Here is a 21,788-nt window from a genome sequence, read left to right on the forward strand (position 1 = left end):
ATTTTTATTTTAACATTCTAATTAATTTTTAAACACTCCTTTCTTTTAAAATTCTGAGTTTCAAATTTTCTCCCTCTCACAAATTTTTTTCTTCAGAATGAGTGGATCAGTACATTATTCAACCAACAAGTATCATTGTACTTATTTTAAAATTCTCATATCCTCTAGAATTTCTCATTCTTGATTCATGTGATATTTTACTTCCTTTGTTTTAATCTGCATTTGTCTAATAAATAGTGATTTAGACCTTTTTTCATGAGACTATGAATAACTTTTCTTTTTCATAAAACCATTCATATTCTTTGACTATTTATTAATTTAGGAATTATTGCTGTTTTTATGAACTTGATTCTATTCTATACTTAATATATATTTAAGAAAAATGACTTTATCATCTTTGATACCTTTTAGCAAAATATACTTTACCTGATAATCTCTTTTAATTAGGTTTATTTTTGCTTTTGCCTCATCCGAGAACCAAATATGGGCAATAGAACTGACAAGCAATGCCAGCTGTAAACAGTACCTATAAAGGTTGCCAAGTAATATTTTTCCTACTACTTGTTTGATCCCATTTGACCCCATTACCATCTCTGAGCCAAAAATTCCCCCAAACTGTTGCTGCTACTGTGGCTACTGTTACCAATGTCACAAGTATGGGCACTGACAGGTCTACACTTTGGCGTCAGAAACTTCTCTTCTCAAATGGTGAGTTCTTGTCCCGAAATCTGGTCTCTTTGAATTTATCAAATATTCAGTAACTACAGTTACTACTACCATGTATTTTGAACTGAATCCATTTATTGATCCACCTTTCTATTTCTTAGCCAGCAGAAAATTGTTTTCATGATTACTGCTTTATAGTAGAGTTTGAGCTCTGGCATGACTAGGCTACATTCCTTGACATTTTTTCTTCAATCAATTCCCTTGATATTGTGGACCTTTTTTCTCTCACATATTTTATTATTTTTTAGCTCAAAAATAATTCTTTGGTAGTTTGGTGTGTCACTAAATAAGTAAATTAAATGTGATAGAATTTTCCTTTTTTATTATATTGGCTCAGCCTATCCATGATAAATTAAAATTTGTCCAGGTATTTATATCTGATTTTATTTGTGTGAAAAGTATTTGGAATTCTGTTCATAATCCCTATGTTTGTTTTGGCAAGTAAATTCTTTTCTTCTTTCTTCCTACTGTGTTTTTTACTTTGTAATATAGAAAAATGCTCATAACATGTCTATTTATAGTGATTTTATATTCTTCAACTTTGTTAAATGTGCTATTATTTAAAGTAAAATTTTAGTTGGTTCTCTAATATTCTCTAAATATAGTATCATGCCTTCCACAGACATTGACTGTTTTCTTTCTTCATCACTTACTTTTATATCTTCAATTTATTTTTTCTTGTCTTATTATGAGAGTTGTCATTTACAATACAATATTGAATAATACTGGTGATGGACATCCTTTCTTCATCTCTGACTTTATTAGGAAAGCTTCTAATTTATCCCCACTAAATATCCTATATGCTATTGATTTTAGATAAATATTTACTTTGAGGAAAGTTCTATTGATTTTTAAGCTTTTTGTGTTTATAATACAGCTGCTGTATTTTCAAAACATTTTTTTTTCTGCATCATTGAGATAATCATATGGGTTTTTTTGGTTTTATTATTGATATAATCAATTATGCTTATATTTTTTCTTATATTGAAGCAGAATTGCATTCTTAGTATAAATACCACCAGGTCATGTCTCTGTTGTGTATAAATAGAGATTTTGAACCTTTGGACTTTATTCCCCAGAAGTCCCTTAGTATTTTCCAAAATTCCCTTTAATCTCTCCTGAGCCTCCATGTTTGAGTAATCATGTTATTGTTTTATAGTTGGCTGTAACTCCTCCCTCTTCCTCTCTTTGACCTGTGACCAGGCTGAGTTCAGGCAGTTCTTTTGCTTAGTTATTATTAATAAAACTTTAAAATATAATAGTTATTGATTAATAATTTAAAAACCCACAGTGGTTTATTATTATTATCTTTTTTTCTAGTATTTTTCATCAATAATTAGTAGTAAAATTGGTATATAGTTTTCATTTTCTGTTTTTACTATACCTGATTTATATAGCAAAACTATATTTGTGTCATAGAATAAATTTTGTAGTACTCCTTTACCTATTCCTTTAAATAAATTATATAGTATTTATGTTCATTGCTCCTTAAATATTTGGCAGTATTCACTTATAAATCCATTTATTCCTATTTTTTTCCTTAGGAATTTAATTTATGGCTTATTTATTTTTTCTAAAATAATATTTTTACATGCTCTGTTTCCTTTTCTGTTAAGAGAAAGTTTTTCACACCAAAATCCTTGGCACTTTCAAATAGTTCAACATCAGATGCTGAAATGATTTTGTTAGTGGAAATGGCATCAAAGAAAAGGTATTACAATTGATTTTTATGTCACTTCCTTATGATCATGGGACTTTCCATCTGACTTGCAAGTGAAACATATATAATAAATATACATAATATGTGGTATTGTACATATTAGAATGTTAGCTCCTTGCAAAGAGGGACTGTTTTAAATTTGAATCTGTGTCCCCATTGCTTAGCACAGTTCTTTGCCAATACTAAGTACTTATTAAATTATATTCATCCATTCATCCATCCATCCATTTATTCATATCTACTATCTATCCATGTCTATAGTATTCTATCTTCATCTTATCATGTTTAGTTTCTATAATAATGAATGTTTTCATTTAGGAGACAGGTACAATGAGAGGTATTTACAACAGAAATAAAGATTCTTCCATAGGTAAAAATGCCTCGTAGGGTCTTCTGAAGTCCATGATACATATTGTAATAATTTTCTAATATTAAATTATGCATTATTGGTAATAATGAAAATAATCATTAATGTGACAAAATAAATCACTGAGGCTAGAATTAGGGCCAATATGAGCCTTTTAGATTTGTCATATATGAATAAATTACAAGTTTTTGCAAGAAAATTGCAAGAAAAATACATTTTTTTCTCTAGCATGCCTATGGAAACAAAAATTCTGAAAGTTTTAGGACCCAATGAAGTATTTGGTTCAATGGAATGATGAGTATATAGCAGTAAAAGGTACATTAACATCTATTCTTGTGAGTAAATTTATTATGATATTCAAAGTATAAAACAATTCAGGGAAAATTTTTAAAATATTTTTGCTCTTGAGGCTATTGACAAAAAATTGGTTTGATTTCTTATTGCCTATTTTCCTTAAGCTTATTTAAACAAGTTGTTTTCCGAAATGAATATGTACTTCTGTTTTCCTGTGGTGTATTCTAAAAAGTAGTATTGATATATTTTGTTTATACACCCCAATAAATTTTATTTGTGCCTCATTCTCTCCTCCTCAGTGACCTTTTCCTATTAACAATTAGATCAGTGATGCAAGCCAGTGGCTGGAACTTCCACATGTGACTAAAAATACCTTTATCTCCCCTACATGTCCATGATAGAAAATATATTTCTTCATTTTGTTACTGGGGTTTATTAGTGATTAGAATAGCAACTTATTTTTCTTCATTCTAAAAAAACACTTTAAAGGAAATTCTAATGTCTTTGAGAAAAGATATCAAGACTATACTGTTTAATATAATAGTTGTTTAAAACTTAGAATGAACATAATACATATAAAATTGAATAACATTCATAAATTATAGACTTCATAGTTATAGTAACTGATATGAATTTCATTGACAATTGAAAATTTTGTAGAGTTTTATATAGATAGGTGACACAAAAAAACCTATGAGACAGATACTTTGATTTTTTTCATCACTATTTTTTATGTAAGGAATTTGTAAATTCTATAATATGGCTCCCCAAGGTCCCTACATAATAAGAAGTATCCTCTGAATAAGGCCATTGTTCTGTCCTCTACAGTGTTGCTTCCCACTGGGAACTTTTAGTGTTTGGAATGACTTGTCTCCAGGAACAATGAAATATGCTTTTATAAATGGAATAGCCTTTATTTTATAGACGTCCTTCCCTTAATCCTGACCCCCACCATGAGAGGCAGTAACATCTTTGAAGATAAAGATGAGATAGTTATAAAAAATGAAAAGACACTACTGCATCATGATATTGCCATGCTCAAAGGCCAAGTAACAAAGATATAAGGTCATCTTAATTGGGTAATTACATTACATAGTTCCACATACTTCTACAATGGACTAGCTAAAGGGAGACATGATGTGGCTGAGGTCACAGAGAGTGTGATGACAGAGAATATCAGAGAAAGTAAAACTTTTAGACATTCCAGTCTTTGTTCATTCATTCATTTTTCAGATGTGTCTAACTCTTTGTGTCCCCATTTTGGGTTTTCTTGGGAAATATACTGGAGTGGTTTCCCATTTCCTTCTCCCACTCATTTTACAAAAGAAGAAACTGAGGCAAAGAGGGTTAAGTGACTTACCCAGGGTTACTCAACTAGTAAAGTTTCTGAGGTTAGATTTGAAAACAGGATGGATGATGAGTCTTCTTCATTCCAGGCCCAGTTCTCTGTCCACTATGCCATCTAGCTGCCCAACTCCCCATCCATACTAGATCTTTAGTGCCAAACCCTAAAAGGAACTTAGATTTCAACTTAAAAGATTCCTGGACTTCCTATTACTCTTACTCTTCCTGCTACTGTTACTACCACTATAAATACTATTATTTTATTACTTCTATTATTAACTAAGTAACTAACTTTCATACATAATTTATGCTCTCTCTATATATATACTATGTACTTTTCAATTATTGACACATTTGATCTTCAGAATAACCTTGCACAGTAAGTACTATAATTATTCCCATTTTATAGATGATGAAACTAAAGCAAAGAGGTTAAATGTCTTTTCTAACTTTTCATAACCGTTAAATATCTGAGGCCAGATTAAATTTTGGATCTTTCTGACTCTAGCTAGACCCAATTCACTCTCCATTGTGCCACACAGTTGTCCCAATTTCATTTGATAGCTGATTCTGTTGGGAGAATGAATCATAAACAGCAATAAGTCTGGGTTGTTTATATTCTTTTCTGCACGTTCAAAGCCATGTTTTCAAATGTTTCTACTCCCCCAAGGGATGACTCAGACTGCACATTTCCTATAAGCCCTTATTTCAGATTCATTCCAAGTGTTTAGGGACTTTCAGGGTGAAGAATGGTAGTAGACTGATAGCTGCTTAAGAGATGTTTTGTTATTATACATTTTTTCTTACTAACTTCTATTTATTTGCACATTAATGGTCCTGAGTGAAGAAGACAGGATGTAGTATTTATGGATATTTGTCTGCACAAAGAGAGAACCAAATGTATCATGCCAATTATTATGCCAAAGATATCTTGAAAATATGAATTCAGAAAAGAGGGAAAGTTCACCAGTTTGTAATGGCTTAAGCATTGCTTTTTGATTGAGTAAATGTACAGATCCTTATATTTATTGACAACAATCCAACACTACTCTTCAAAGGAAGACATAGCTAAGGAATAGAAGCTCCTTCACTCTCTGGAAGAAGAAAAAAATAACACTGAACATTTCAGGCTAGCGGCACAAAAACAAATTTCCAGAATGAGTATGAGACTCTGCAGGATGCAGATTTTTTTCTATTCTTTTTCCTAAACAGGATTAGGTGAATACCTATGAAAAATTCCTGGTGGTTCAAGAGATAGCAGGAGAAATTTTTAAGGAACAGAGATGGCTTCAAAAACAACAGCACCTTGACACAAAGCAGGTAAGTACCTCTTTGGCATTTATTGATCTGTGTTGGATTTTATTTCAAATGAATGCCCATATTATTTCCAATGGATTTTGTTTCTCAGTAAATTGCACTTCCAGATGGAAAATGTTTCCGTGGAGAAATCCAGACCTTAAAGGCCAGGCTTCTTGGAGGAGAGAAGTCAGAGTGAAGCAGAGGACCTTTATTTGGCTAGCCAACAATGCACAAAGATGAAGTCATTTGCTGCTGGGGAAGAAATTCTTGCATATGTAAGTTTCAGACAGCTTTCTGAAGCACATGCTTACCAGTACTTGGCCGAGTTAGGCTGGGGTGTGAAGCCGATCCAGGGAAGGAGAGGTATGTTTCTGAGATGTCTGATTACAATAAAAAGAGATATTTGCTTGGAATGTGCTCAAAGGTTTAGTCAAGGAGGGGAGGGGAGTGTATTTTTTTTTTCTAAAACACCTACCTTCCATCTTATAATCAATACTATACTGGTTCTAAGGCAGAAGAGGAATAGTAAGGGCTAGGCAATGGGGGGTGAAGTGACTTGCTCAGGGTCACCCACCTAGTTTCTGAGGTCACATTTGAACCCAGGACTTCCCATCTCTCTTCCTGGCTCTCAATTCACTGAGCTACCCAGCTGCCCCCAGGAGTATAATTTCTTAACGCAGTTACTGGATAGTATTGACTTCATGTAAAAATCACAGAGTTCTATTAGGGTCCTAATTTTTTTTAATCATTGCATTGTGTGTGTGTGTGTGTGTGTGTGTGTGTGTGTGTGTGTGTGTGTGTGTGTGCTTTCATCAACACATCAGCAAACCAAATACTGTGTTCCTCCCATGATATTTCCTGGTAATGTTTACTGAATTTTAGAGTTAAACTACCTCAACTGATATGACCAAATAATCACAATACTCAGTAATAATACTTTGGACATGGTAATTGCCCAATTAAATTTGGATGGATGGATAAATGAGTAAGTGACTGTACACCTATGTAGAAATTATATATGTTTAACTTAGGAGGTTACCTATTGTTGTTATTCAGGAAAACATCATGTTACTTCTCCCAGAAAACATCTTTCCAACAAAATTGGGACACAGATACACTGCTGGTGGAATGGTGATCCAGAATTTCATTAAGGTAGGAAAGGGAATTTTGTGAATGAGTAATAAGAAGTCATTTTTTTTCCTTTAAGACAGTAGGCAAAGAAGGGACTAATTTGAAGTAATACTGGACAATTAAGCTGAAGCTAGTTTGTGATTTTTAAAATTCTAAACAGAGGAGTTCATATTTGAGTTTAGAGGTCATTGGAAACCATTGGATTTCCTGAGTTAGAGAAATCATTTCATTTCATGTGTTGGTGTGGCAGTCCTGTGAAGAATTTGCTGGTGAGAAGAGTGACTATAAATAGCATTTCAGAAAATATTTTACATATATTTTTACATTTGATGCTCACTAAAATTATTATTACTCCCATATTCAGGTGAGGAAACTGAAGCTAAGAGGGGTTAAGTGACTTCTTTAAGGTCATACAGCTAGTAAATGCCTTGTGTAAAATTTGGACACAGTTCTTTCTTAATCCACACCCAATGTTATAGTCACCATACCACCAACTGCTCTGCTGTCAGTAATCAAAATTTGAAGTCCATTTCATTAACTTAGAACTTAGAGACTTAGCCAAGGTGGTGCTTATGTGAATGAAAAAATGATTAAAAATATGAAAGACATTATGGAGTTAGAGACATTTAACAGAAAAATCTGATAAAGCCAAACTCTATAAAACATTCCAGGGAATAATCTGTCTTGCCTAAAGGCAAATGAAGATCCATACAAAATGATGGTAAAGAGAGAGAAACAGGTACTAAGAAGGGCATCAGTTATCAGATGATGGTTCTAAATCATGATTCCTTGGACTTTTCATGTAGATGTCATCAATTAAAGGAAACTACAGTAATCTAGAGCAAGGTTTCTTAAGATAAGAAAGTCAATCTTTTATAATGAGAAGCCACTTTAGGGATCCTCTGGTCCTCATTTTGCATACAAAGATTCTCAGTTCTATGGAAGGCAATTTTACTTGCCTATTGATGAACCTTAGAATGGTCCTTGACCACTAGGATATTGGTAACTATTTTACATAATTTGCTCCTATTCCCTTCACCTTCACTATTATCTTGTGAATTAAATGAATAAACTTATATTCATGCAGATTTTCCTGATTCTCCAAATATTAAAGATCAGACCCAGGATTTGAACCTGCCACTAAGATTTACTTTATAGATGAGCTTTGATTTTTAGACAAAACAAAAGAAAACAACACACATAAAAGATTATTTTAAAGTACTAAGGAGTTCATCTGGTGTAGAATACCAGGGCCTAGGAGAAAATAATTATATACTCAAAGCAGCTGTTAATTTTCTATATTTCCTAGTCAAATTCATAAATGGAAAAATAACATATGACTAAATGAGTGAAAATAGATGAGAAGGGAGAGATAGGCATAAGATCTAGGAATTTGTTGGTATATTGAAACCTTGATTAGAAAATACCCTTTTCTACTGCAGATCCAGAACTTTGTTTCAACTCAAAACCATAGAGCATTACTAAAGGTAGCAAGAAGTCAAAAAACTTCTTGTCTAGTAGAGTCCCACAATCAATATGTAGTAGAAGCAGGACTTGAACCAAGGTATTCTTTAATTCACAGTAAGCTCTTTCATTCATTAAACCACACAGAAATATTCAGATAGAATTTTTGTCTCCAGAAATGTTAAATGGAAGTAGCACACAACACACACACACACACACACACACACACACACACACTCACACTTAGATCCCACAATTTTGGCCTTTTTGCACTTTGCCACAGCTGATGCTCCATCACTTGGCCCCATGCTTTACCACTGGGAGTTCCCTATGCCAGGAATTCTTTTGCCCCTCTAGCCTTTAAGACAATGTAAAATTTTCCTTCTTATTCCCTCTGCTCCAAAAACTACTAGTGTCTTCTAATTGAGATTACCTTTGAGTATATAACTTCTCTGCACCTAGTTATTAAAGTGTTAACTGCCTTATTAAAACATGGGCTATGTGATGGCAAAGATAGCCTTTTGGCCTTTCTTTATTTCCTCTTAAGTTGTTAATAAATACCAGTTGGCTGAATGACACACATATTCTAAACCTAAATTTCAGAACTGTTTTAATGGCATCAAGTGATTTGGAAAGAGGCAGAAACAGTGAATGGTGAATGTCAAAACTGATTTTTCATTACTTTGAACTGAACAGATTCCTCTGTTTCTAGTATTTTCTTTCTGAAAAGGAAGCATATTTTCACATCATTTAGTGGCAGGAAGAAATGTGAGCTTTTGTAATAAAAATGGGCAGAGTAAACAAACATGTAAATGATGCCAAGAAAGTAACATGGAAAAATGAAAAATTAAGACAAACGCTCAATTTATTTTTTTGTAAAATATAGAGTTGGGAGGTGTTATCTGAAATATTAAGCAAATATGAAGTTGATGTTATTATAAAGCAGATGAATTAAATTTCAAATAGTTTATTAAGACCTTATCCAATGCAAGAAACTACATAGGGAAAAATAATAAATTCTTTGCACTGAAATCCTTTTTATTAAATGGGGTAAATATAACACTAAGAAATAGATGACAATATTGAGAGGGAGAGACAGTATAGATAATTAGAGAAATTAAAGACAGAAAGTACCATCTGAGCCAAACCTGGAGAAAGTTGGGATTGAAACAATGTGTAGATGAAGTAACTTGAAGTCAGGGAGTACATTGTAGGCAAAGCCATGCAAATGGAAGATGGAATATTAAGGGAATAAACGAAACAATTTGATCAGAATGATAAATGTGTGAAGAGGAGCAATAGGAATCATTTTAATTTAGAAATAGCAGTGGTATTATAAAAATAATATTGGGGTTGAAACTAGGAACCACTGGGTCATCTCTGAAGCATAGCTACCTCACTGAATCTAACACTTCTGGCATTAGTGTGTTCATGTTTGGAACCAATGATCTCTAAAGTTCCATATGGTTGGGACATTTATCTTCTGTGTTCTAGGATCCCTTTAGGTCCTATATTCTATGTTCCAAAGTTTTTCACAGCAATCATATTTTATATTCATGTTCTAAGATTACTACTGGTCCTAATTTTAATAAGTGGCAAGAAGTAAAAATCCTTCAACTTTCTTCTCAATAGGAGGAAGCATATAAATATATTTCTCACCCCTGAGAATTTAATGCCTTTTTAGTATTTCTAAAAGTCATATTACTGAGATCATCAAAATAATCTGGTTCTGGCTAAGAAATAGAAAGGTGAATCAATGGAATAGACTAGGGGTAAATGACCTCAGCAATCTAGTCTTTGGTAAACGCAAAGATTCCAGCTTTGGGGATAAGAACTCACTATTTGACAAAAACTGCTTGGAAAATTGGAAAACAGTATGGCAAAAATTAGGTTTATATCAACATCTCACACCCTATACCAAGATAAGTTCAAAATGGATATATGACTTAAACATAAAGAGTGACATTATAAGTAAACTAAATAAACATAGACTTGTCTAACTGTCACATCTATGTAGAGGGGAAAATTTTAAAACCAAACAAGAGACAGATAACATTAAAAGGTAAAAAATAAATCATTTCAACTAAATCAAAAAGGTTTGTACAAACAAAACCAATGCCACCAAAATTATAAGGGAAGCAACAAACTGGGAAGAAAATTTAATAACACATTTCTCTGATAAAAGTCTCATTTCTCAAATATATAAGGAACTAAGTCAAATTTATAAGAAACCAAGCCATTCCCCAATTGACAAAAGGTCAAAGGGTATAAATAGGCAATTCTCAAAGGAAGAAATCAAAGCTATCAATAATTAAATGAAAAAAATGTCCTAAATCCCTCCTTCTTAGAAAAATGCAAATCAAAATCACTCTGACATACCACCTCCCACCTAGCAGATTGGCCAATATTAAAGTAAAGGAAAATAATAAATGTTGGAGGAGCTATGGCAAAATTGGGGCACTAATGCATTGCTAGAGGAGTTGTGAATTAATCCAACCATTTGGGAGGGCAATTTGGAATTATTAGCAAAGGTTTTTAAAAGAATGCATGCCTTTTGATCTATCAATTCCACTTCTATATCTGTATTCTGAAGAGACAAAAAATGGAGATGGACCTGTTTATACAAAAATATTTATAACTATACTTTTTGTGGTGGCAAAAAATTGGAAACTGAAGGGATGTCCCCCAGTCAGGGAATAGCTGAACAAATTGTGGTATGTTATGATTTTGGAATATCATTGTGTTATAAGAAATGATGAAACAGTTGATTTCAATAAGAAGTGGAAGGACTTACATGAACTGATGTAGAGTGAAATAAGTAGAATCAGGAGAATAGTATACATAGTAACTGAAACAGTGTGGGACAAACAATTGTATTAGACTTTGCTACTAACAGCAATACAAAGATCCAGGAAAATTCTGAGTGACTTATGAGAAAGAGCACTATCCACATCCAGAGAAGAACTATCAGTGGTAAAATGGAGAAGAAAGCATATGATTTATCACTTTTTTGAGTATATGATTTGGGGTTTTGGTTTTAAAATATTACTCTATTAGAAAAAGAAACAATATGGAAATGGATTTTTAAAGATAATTAAATTAATTAATTAATTTAGAATATTTTCCCATGGTTACATGATTCATGTTCTTTCCCTCCTTTCCTCCCATCCACCCCCATAGCCAACACTCAATTCCACTGGGTTTTACATGTGTAAGTGATCAAGATATATTTCCATATTATTGATATTTGCACTAGGGTGATCGTTTAGAGTCTACATCCCCAGTCATATCCCCATCGAACCATGTGATCAAGCAGTTGTTTTTCATCTGTGTTTCTACTCCCACAGTTCTTTCTCTGAATGGAAAATGGTTTTGAGTGATAATACATGTAAAACACAATGGAATTGCTGCTCAACTATAGGAAAGGGGAGGGAAGAGAGGAGGGAGACAAGATGAATCATTAAACCATGGAAATCTCGTATATAGATTTGTTATTAGAATTAAATAAAGAACATCTTAAAAAAACAAATTACTGAATTAATACCATTTTGGAATAAGTAATATAATAATTATCTAATATATAATAGCTAGATTACACTAAATATAATAATCATAATATATAGAGAACTGAGTCAAGTAAAACATTTCTTAATTCACAAATGGTCAAAGCATATAAACAGGGATGAAGAAATTAAAATTATATTTAGTCATACAAAAAGTGTTCCAAATCACTATTGACTACAGAAATGAAAATTTAAAAAATATAACTTTGAAGTCCCACCTCACACCCATCAAACTGGCTAACATGACAAAAAAGGGAAATAATGAATACTGGATGGGATGTGAAAAACTCAGAACACTTGTGTACTCCTGGTGGAATTGTGAAGTTAATAAATCCATTCTGGATAGTAATCTGGAATCATGTCCTAAAGGCTATAAAACTGTGCATATTCTTTGACTCAGAAATACTACTCCTAGTTCTAAATCCAAAAGAGGTTAAAATTATTAGTTATTATTAATACAAGTAATTAATTAAATAACCTTAAAAAGATAAAAGGACCTATTATACAAAAAATATTTATAACAGTTGTTTGTTTTTATTTTTTGTTGTGGCAAAGAAACTAAATTAAAGGGAAATCTGTCAATTAAGGAATAGCTGAAAAAGTTGTAGTATATTCTTGTGATGGAATATTACTTTGCCATAAGAAATAACAAATAAGATGATCATAAAAAATCCTGGGAAGTCTTATATGAAGTGATGCAAAGTGAAGCGAGTAGAAATAAAAGAATATTGTATACAGTAATGACAATAATGTATGATGATCAACTGTGAATGAGTTAACTATTATCAGTGAGGCAAGGATCCAGGACAATTCCAAGAGACTCATGGCATAAATGGATATCTAACTTCATAGAAGAAACATATGGAGCCCAATTGCAAATTGAACCATGCCATTCTTTGTTTCCTCCATGATTTTTTTCTAATGTAAGCAATATGTGCATTCTTTCACAAAATGATGAACATGGCAATATGTATTATCGGATGTACAACCTATAAAAGAGAGTGCTTATTGATAGAACACACCTCATGCTTCTACACTGGACAATGAATGAAGCATCATGTGCAGGCACAACCCTAAGTGACACCTCTACCAGAAGTACCACACATGAAGGAGAGTATGTGGTCCCAGTGCCAAAAATCTTTTTCTTCTTCAGAGGTCCATCATTAATAATCTGGCAGAAGAACACACAGCAGTGAATTTCTCCTACCACCCACTGGCAGCAAATTTTGCTCAGTGTCATTTTGATTGTTATAAAAATACAATCTGGACAATGATAAATCCAAGAATGTCAATCATATTTTATTAAACTGAGCAGCAGCAATATCTTCTAGCATAGTATCAGTCCATCTCTATTTGGAATGTTTTTCTTCTACTTTTATTTTTTTCTATAACCATGGGCTTTGAGTGATCAGAAAGCATTAGGACTGTATATCTATGTGACACTCTGGGAACCTTATATTTTCATAATCTAATATGCCAAATGTTGCAAAGCAAAGTTAAAAAGAGAATGAATTTATTCATGAGTACAAGAAGGAGGAAGGGGGTTGGGAATACATAGTTTATGCCATCGAGACTTAAATAAAGATTGAAAGGTTGCAAGCTCATACTAAATGTCTATTGACATTATTGTAATCAGGTTATTGGAAATATTTTTTTCTTGTATTCCAACACTAAAGATGAAGCATGCATGCTTTATAATTACAACGATCTCTTCTTTGGTTTTACCCTGTCATCATTGAAAGAATATGTGTGGGGTGGTGGGTGATAGGTGGTTCAGTGGATTGAGAGCCAGGTCTAGATGGGAGGCCCTGGGTTCAAATTTGACCTCAAACACTTCCAAACTGCGTGACCCTTAGCAGCTCACTTAACCCTTATTGCCTAGTCTTTACCATTTTCTGCCTTGGAATAAACACACAGTATTGACTCTAAGAGAAAAGGTATGTTATTTTTTAAACAAAGAAACAAAAAAGATGTATGACTTGTTCATAATCGCACAAAAAGTGTGTGTTAAGAAGTGAAGCTTGAGCTCAACTATTTCAGATTTTCCTGACAGGCATTCTATACCACTATACCATTTCATCATATTCTCATTTTCTAGCTCTGCATGTATGTGTGAATGCATGTATGTATGTATACAAGCATAACTAAAATCTTTAGTTCATTTTTCTCTAATTTAGGGGCATGTGCAATCTTCTAATATGACCACAAGTTGCCTCAACTATTGAATGGGCATCTTATTCTTTCAGTGCCTTAACAGATACTATGCTAATTGTTTAAGTGACATAAAAAGTTCATTCTATAAACAAAAAAATGAATTTCCATTATTTTTATAAAAATATAATATATGTTATAATATAATACCAACATTTATATTTTAGCTATATGTATATACATATACATAGGCAAGGAGAATTAATAGTGAATTAATTGAATAAATGAGTTTCTTTTTTATCTTAATTTTTAGAACCCTTCCATCTGAGAACCAATATTGTGTGTTGGTTCAAAGACAAGGAATGTTTCAATCTATTTTTAAAGTGTGCATTAGCAAAAATCAGAACACAAATTAAGTAAAAGGGTATATTTGTATATTAGAAAAGGTAATTTTTATTTTTCTCTTTATAGTTTCTTACAAATAGTTTGGATAATGGATTATTTTCTCCTTAGATATCCTGTCTCTTCATTTTTTATCTTTAGTTTTGTTGCTATTTAGTGATGTCCAGCTCTTTGTGACTCTGTGGACCATATCATCCATGAGATGGTTGTTTGACATTTACTTATGCAGTAGATTAAGGTAAACAGAAGTTAAGTAATTTGTACAGTGTTCCACAGCTGGTAGGTATCTGAGACCAGATATGAGCTTAAATCTTCCTAAAGTAAGCACACTATACACTATGGCACTTACCTGCCTCTCTTACACAAAAATAAATGTTTCTGATTGAGCCAACTTTCATCTGCAGAAATACCTATCAATACTCTAACAATTTCTGCTAAAAATATTCACATTCTAATCTAGGAGACAATAACATAGATCTATTTATTGTTCAAATATAACTCATTAGCTACAAAAAAATTCCAAAAGTGTTTTATTTTATTTATGTTGCATTGCACATTTTGTGATGTTGTTATGGTATAATACCACAGTTGTGTCCCTGGGCAAGTTGTTTAAGCACTCTGTGACTCAGTTTCCTCATCTAAAATGAGCAAGCTGGCCTCAGTGCCCTCTAAGTTCTTTTTCACAAAGAATCCTGTACTCCCAAGATGTTTATGTATCCTGATACCAATATCTTTCTAAGGACAAGTTATAGGGTTTTTTTCTATCTCCAAAGAGCTATGATCTTCATATGGGTGAATGTAGCAAGTTTATTGTTCATACCTTATCAGTTTAGGGAAGTTAGCACAATTACTTTATTACTTCTTGCACAGAAAAAAAAACACTTTGAACTAATCTCTATACAGAGATGTTTGGTTTGTCCTAGAGATCTAATTGAAGTTGGAATTCGTTTACAATTAGTTTGTTTTGTTTACTTTCTCATATCATTAGCAAACTTATTAAAAAGGAGATACAAATAAACTTTGTGCCAATTACATAAGAAAATAATTGGATTTTATTAATCCAGGAACTCAGGCAATCAATTAAGCCATGGGTTCTCTGGTCTCAGCTAACTCATTATTCTTCATGCTAATTAATTGAAAATACTAATGGATTGCTTTGAAATGGGACTCTTTATTCATTTGGACAACTTGTAGAGGCCCTTAAAGTGGCATATTTTCTACTTTGGAAAAGATAGTTTATTTGTATTAACTGGCCCTTTTAAATTGCCTGGGTCCCATTCTGAATAATGATACTTGCAGCTTTTGTGTTAAGTAGGTAGGATAGCAAAGTCAGAACTCAGAACAGTCTAAGGAAACTTAGAGTGCAATTTTAGCTTAATGTAAGGGGATATGCAGTATTCTTGATTCTCTATTCATTGCCTGATTAGGCCACATATGTATTGCTCAAGTACCTTGCTTGCTACAATTCTTTTTAAGTGTGCTGGTCCAAAGAAAAAAAAAAGAATGACCAGGATGATAGATCAGAAAAACACCTGGAGCTGACATAAAAAATCCTGAAGTTAGTATACAGGGGCTTGAAACCAAGTTTGGCTCCTTGCTGTGTAAGATTGAACAATCCTTTCATTTCTCTGGGACTGGGTTTTTCTCATGTCTATTTGTACTAGATGACAGATAAAAGTCTTTCCAAATTCTATATTCATAAGATCTGGATTCGAATGCTGATTCTGACACTTATTAGCTTTTAGATGTTTAGCAAGTAATCTAATATCTGAATCTCAGTTTTCTCATCTGCAGAATGCATTTAAGAAAAAGTAAAACACTTGTTTACAATGCTGCTTTAAGGATTAAGCAAGATTGATGTAAAGTGTTTATTAATTATAAAACACTTAAATATAAATATGAGCTTATATTATCAACGAGGAGGTGGACATGGATGAATAAGTGAATCTTCTGGATTATATGTGGATTTTAATTATCTCTGTCATGTTTATTTCTGTTGTGGATAACCAAAAATTCTGACTCCATATGTCCATTCATTTACTTCACCTTCAGTGTAAGTAAGGTTGGGCAGGTTATTTTCCCAAATGTTGATGGGAAATACCTTTAAGATTTGTTCATCCTTTACAATTCTGCTATTGAGATAGTCCCCCAATTGGTGAGAAAATCAAGACCCTCCCCTAAGCTTGTGTCTATCTAGGCAAGCTAAAATGCTTTGAGATTCAAGGCTTTCCTTCCTCAGCTATGAATAAACATTATAGCCCCCACTGGTTTGAACTTGTTGGAAAAGACTTCTCCAAATGTGAATCAAATAGGAATTAAACTGGCATAACCTGCCCCCATTTTTGCAGTTCCCACCTGCTCTTTCCTCCCAGTTTTACCAGGATAGAAGGAGATATTCATTGATAGAACAATTTGTGCTCTTCCCTTCTATTCTGGTGGCGGATCTTTCCTTCTTTCAGTTCCTGGACAGCTCCCTGGGGGTAGTGTACAAACCACAGAGCAGACATGTATTAGGCTGATGATTAAGTAGCTTCACTTCTGTAGTCTACAGATAAAAACAGTAAATCTCACTCCACTGTGTACTTGTTTTCCATTGCTCTTAGAGCTAAATGTTTATCTTAAGCTATGAGCAGGGAACAGAAAATCTAAGTATGCAGCCCCGAGGGGCATCTTAGGACTTATGCTGGAGCACAGCAATAGAATCAGGGGTACTCTTGGAATCAACAAAGTGCACTTGAGATGTGGCAAATGTGGCTTGGAAGTAACATAAGGATCTGTCATCCAGTTACCAAATTTATTTGATCATCTTCTATAGCCCTGAAAAGGTCAAACTATGAAAGGCAGTGTGGTATGACAAAAGAACAGTAGATTTAGAAATGTGCTGCTTGGGCTACACTTCCATCAGTGCCACTTACCTTGTTACCTCAGGCAAGCCACTTCATTCCCTGATGCAGCAAATATTTATCAACTGCCTTTTACATTCAGGGAACAAAAGGCTTCCTACCCACAAGGAGTTTATATGCTAAAATAATCACAGAATCATAGATTTAGGGTCAGAAAGGTCCTTATCTATCCCAAGCCATATCCTCTTACAGTTGACTTAGTTGAAGTTCAATGTTCCACAGGTAATAACTACTGGAACTATATTTTGAAGCCAAGTTTTCTAACAACAGAATCACTGTTCCTTCCACTTTTACCTGCTTCTTTCCTTCCTTTCTTCCCTTTCCTTCATTCCTTCCTTCCTCCCTTCTTCCTTCCCTTCTTCCTTTCTTCCTCTTTTACTTCCTCCCTCCCTTCCTTCTTTCTTTCTTTTCTCCTTTTCTCTCTTCATTCTTCCCTCTCTTCCTCTTCTAAATTCCAATTTCAGTATACCATCTACCACATATCTTTTGTATCATCACTGTAAATTGAATCAGAATCAGAATCATCATCATGTCAACTTCATCCATTTATGTGGATATTACATGTGGTTAGCTATCTATCTATCTATATCTGTCTATCTATCTATCTATCTATCTATCTATCTATCTATCTATCTATCTATCTATCTATATTTATATATGTGTGCTTATAGTTTTGGTATAGTTATTATATGTGTCTATCCTAGCTCCATTGATCAACTTCCAAGTTGAGTCACAGCTGAAACTAAGACAGGTCTACTAGGGATAAGCCTCAGGGCAATGAAATATAGAAGGTAAAAAGAGTCTACACTAGATGAGCTCCCAGTATCAGTCCATATCTTCTGTGATTATAGTTTCCTCAGAAGAGAAATCATAGTGTCCTTGTATCTCTTCCTCCCTGTCAATTGTCATTGTTTTTGATTCCACATCTGAATGGAGAAGTGTTTCATACTGCCAACCCTGGAGATCATTTCATATTGTCTTCCCAAATAAAATATTTGCTCATTAACTTTCTGAGTTAGATACATGGATGTCTTGGAAGAGATGAAGGAGACAATTTGGTTTCTTGTTATATATGTGTACATTAAGATTATTTATGAGAGATTCTCTCCACCAGTCTCTGGAATGCATATATTCAACATACACATACCACAACGAAGAATACCATATATAACCATATATATATATATATGTAGTACATATATATGTGTCTATATACATTTATGCACATATGCACAATACATACATGAAGGTATGTGTGTATATGTGTATGCCTATAACCCTAGTCCCAGAATCCTCTGCTGGGAGACTCTTTCCTCATTGGTGAAGATTAATTCCCATGACTGGATTAGGGCCAGGGTTTGAGCAGGAGAGAAAAGAGAGCTCTTCAACCTTCAATCTTTCAGACTAGCTTTCAGTATCTTCAGGCACTTCAGTCTCTATAGTTGCTTTAGGCAATCCTGGCTTCAAGCTTTGAGTGAGATGAACACTATCTATCCTACGTGGATGAAGATGGACTGTTGTTCAGAATAAATTGACAATTTCTATAGCTTGCCTGTTTAAATATGAGCATGTCTCTTGAACAAAAAGGTTTGTTGGACTAACAAATGAAAAAAGGAAGAGCAGTTGGGAATGTGTGTTGCCTTACCTTTGGGAAATAGTAGCAGTCTTCGACCTCCCTCAGTTTTCTTTCTGAAAAAAAAGTTCATCTTTTTAATAACAATATTATTCATCATTATTATATAGCTATGAAACAGGGAACATGCTAGAATCTGATAAAATGGTTAAATGTTACAGCGCTACAGAAAAGCTCATGATAAGTATCAGTATGGATGGAATGAGCCCTGGGATTGTAGCCACAGGACCAGGGATTAAATTCTCGCTTTAGGATGTATTCTCTGTATAACCTCAGACAACTCACTTGTCTGGTCAAGACTTATTTTTTTAATTTTAAAATGGACACAATAATACTTTTTGTACCTGTCTCTCAGGAATTTTGTGAGATAACATCAGAAAATCCTCTTTAAAATCAAACTTTAAATATTTTATTTTGTTATGTATAAAATATATAGTATAATAGTAATCTGACAATTATTACATGCATTAATCACCCAATTCATGCTTCTTCTGACTGTTCAGAAGTATGTATTCACCATCCAGTCATAGAAAATCACCTATGTTATGTAAAATGTAGCACCAGTGTGAACCCTGAACTGAAGAACAGTCTGCTCTACAAATGTCTGTATTTTTACTAAACTGGTTTATCCAAACCCAGGTAAATTTATTGGAATTTAAAGGTAATGAGATTAAGGAGAGACTCATTTGAAGTGGGCTTAGGGATTTGGAAGCAAAAGAAATGTTCTGAAAAGCTCCTGGTGATTTTTCCAAGAGGTATGTATAGATGTTGTGGGGAACTACTTTTTTTTTCATAAGATTTAAAGGTAAATCAATACATCTTTCAGACTTGGAAGAAACCTTTTTTTTAGTGGCTTCTTTGCTATGTAGTGCATTCAAAGTAGTACTGTATCATATCAAATCAATTTCCATCACCTCCTGGTGCTCATTGAAGATGATATTTCTATTGTATTACATCTTTACACATAGCTAGATATCGCATGAAGAGATCTTTGGTATCTCATATATTTTCTTTCTTTTTCTCAATTGCTAAATGGGATCATTAAAAATTTTAAATTCATATGCTGCCTACCCCCTAAAAACAGTAAGCTCCTAAATTCACTTACATTGAAAGATATTACAACAGAATAAAAGCCATTCTGAGGCCATATATCCTGAGCCTTAAACGTTTTGTCTGAAACATGCATAGCAAACACAATCACATTCAGTGTGTCCCCTGTGGCACTTCAGAATTAAAAGATAACTTGAATGATATCTCACTAGAAAGGCAGAAAATACTCTCCAATGACAAACAGCAAAAAGGACACGAATCTCTGAGAATCTAAATCTCTAAGAAATCAAAAATCACACTTGCCATTCTGAAAGGTGTAGCTTGCCTGTGGGAAAGTCACTGCAGCAATTTCTAGATAAAACAAAAGTTAGCCAAAATAAAATGAAGGATAAGGGAAATGGAGTGAGGAGGAAAGATGATGAACTTTCTTACCTAAATAACAAGGGAATCAGGAAATACTTCAAAGTGATTTGCAGATGAATTTCTGTGTGTGTATGTATGTGTACACATAAATAAAATGTCCCAAAAGTCTTAGTGCCATTTTCAGTGTGAATAACTTCAGAAAATTAAATGCTACTTTAAAATTAAAATGTTGAAATTTCTTAGTAACATTTACCATAAATAGAGTTGTGATCTTAATCACTTTAGGCGATTATTATTATTATTATTGCCAACATTTTCATCGACTACTGAATGGTGACTGAAAGGATTGCATTTGTGATTTCAAACTTAAGAACATCCAAATTAAGATATTTTGATGCATGCATGAGAGCTTAGAATTCTAGGGAAAATAAGGTGGAAAATGATTGGGTACTTGAGGTGGGCACATAACAAGCTTTCCTCTTTCAATCTACCAGTCTTAGAAAATGTCATCCAGAGGCTGTCACATACATAATGCATAAAACATAGTAATAACCATTACTATAATTTAAAGGTTATCTTAGAAAATTCACAGAACTTCATAAGTTTAAATGAAATCAAAATAATTAAACTTCCAAATAAAGTTCATTGTTTATCATTGTCATAAATTTGAAGCATTTATGCTTTTGACGTTATTTAAAGTTAAAACTGCACTAAAAATGCACTAAGATTTTTGGGAACCTGCATAAACAGCAGATCAAATTTGAACATAATATATCTTTGGGACCTAAAGGGATGAACCCCCCCAAAAATAACAAAATGCTATTTCTTTTCTCTGGTTTATTCTTTTTTCCTTTGAAACGTATTCTTTTGCATTCAAATCATTGATTGTGTTTAATTTCTCCAAGTTAAATTTATTGAACACATGCTAAGTGCATTGGTCATTTTACAAAATCAAAAACCAGCATTGTATTTCACATGTATGATTACAACATGAGTGGTTTGTTCTTTTTGGTTTTATTTTTTTTTAATTGATCTTTGGGGAATATCAAGATTATTCTAGCAAAGTATGCTAATTGTATCATCTTTGCTGCTAGAAATTTGTTGTTCATGGTAGTGGAGGTAATGGGGAAAATATTTTTGAAAAATATTTCAAAAATTTGAAAAATATATTTCAAACCCTTGAAATATGGATAATGAGGTTTATGTATCTGAATAATGACAAATTTTTAATTTCACAAAACATTTTCTGAGATTATTTTAGTTGATTAATTTGTTTCATTGATATTTTCAGGTAATTCCCTTCTTCCCTTCCCTTTGCAAGAGAAGACATTGTTTTACAAAAAGATATAACTATATATATAAAACTATGTCTTGCTTT

At 33.1% G+C, this 21,788-nt stretch overlaps 1 long non-coding RNA gene across 1 annotated transcript in view; it reads right to left on the reverse strand.

The window, feature by feature from the left end:
* Positions 1-19,057, reverse strand: part of LOC130454993 (uncharacterized) — a 61,598-nt gene extending 42,541 nt beyond the window's left edge. Inside the window, exon 1 of the long non-coding RNA XR_008912751.1 lies at positions 19,010-19,057. This is a non-coding gene — a long non-coding RNA (uncharacterized LOC130454993). The remainder of the gene's footprint in view (positions 1-19,009) is intronic.
* Positions 19,058-21,788: the final 2,731 nt, after the last annotated feature.

The sequence above is a fragment of the Monodelphis domestica genome, chromosome 6 (genome assembly GCF_027887165.1).
Source record: "Monodelphis domestica isolate mMonDom1 chromosome 6, mMonDom1.pri, whole genome shotgun sequence".
NCBI lineage: Eukaryota > Metazoa > Chordata > Mammalia > Didelphimorphia > Didelphidae > Monodelphis > Monodelphis domestica.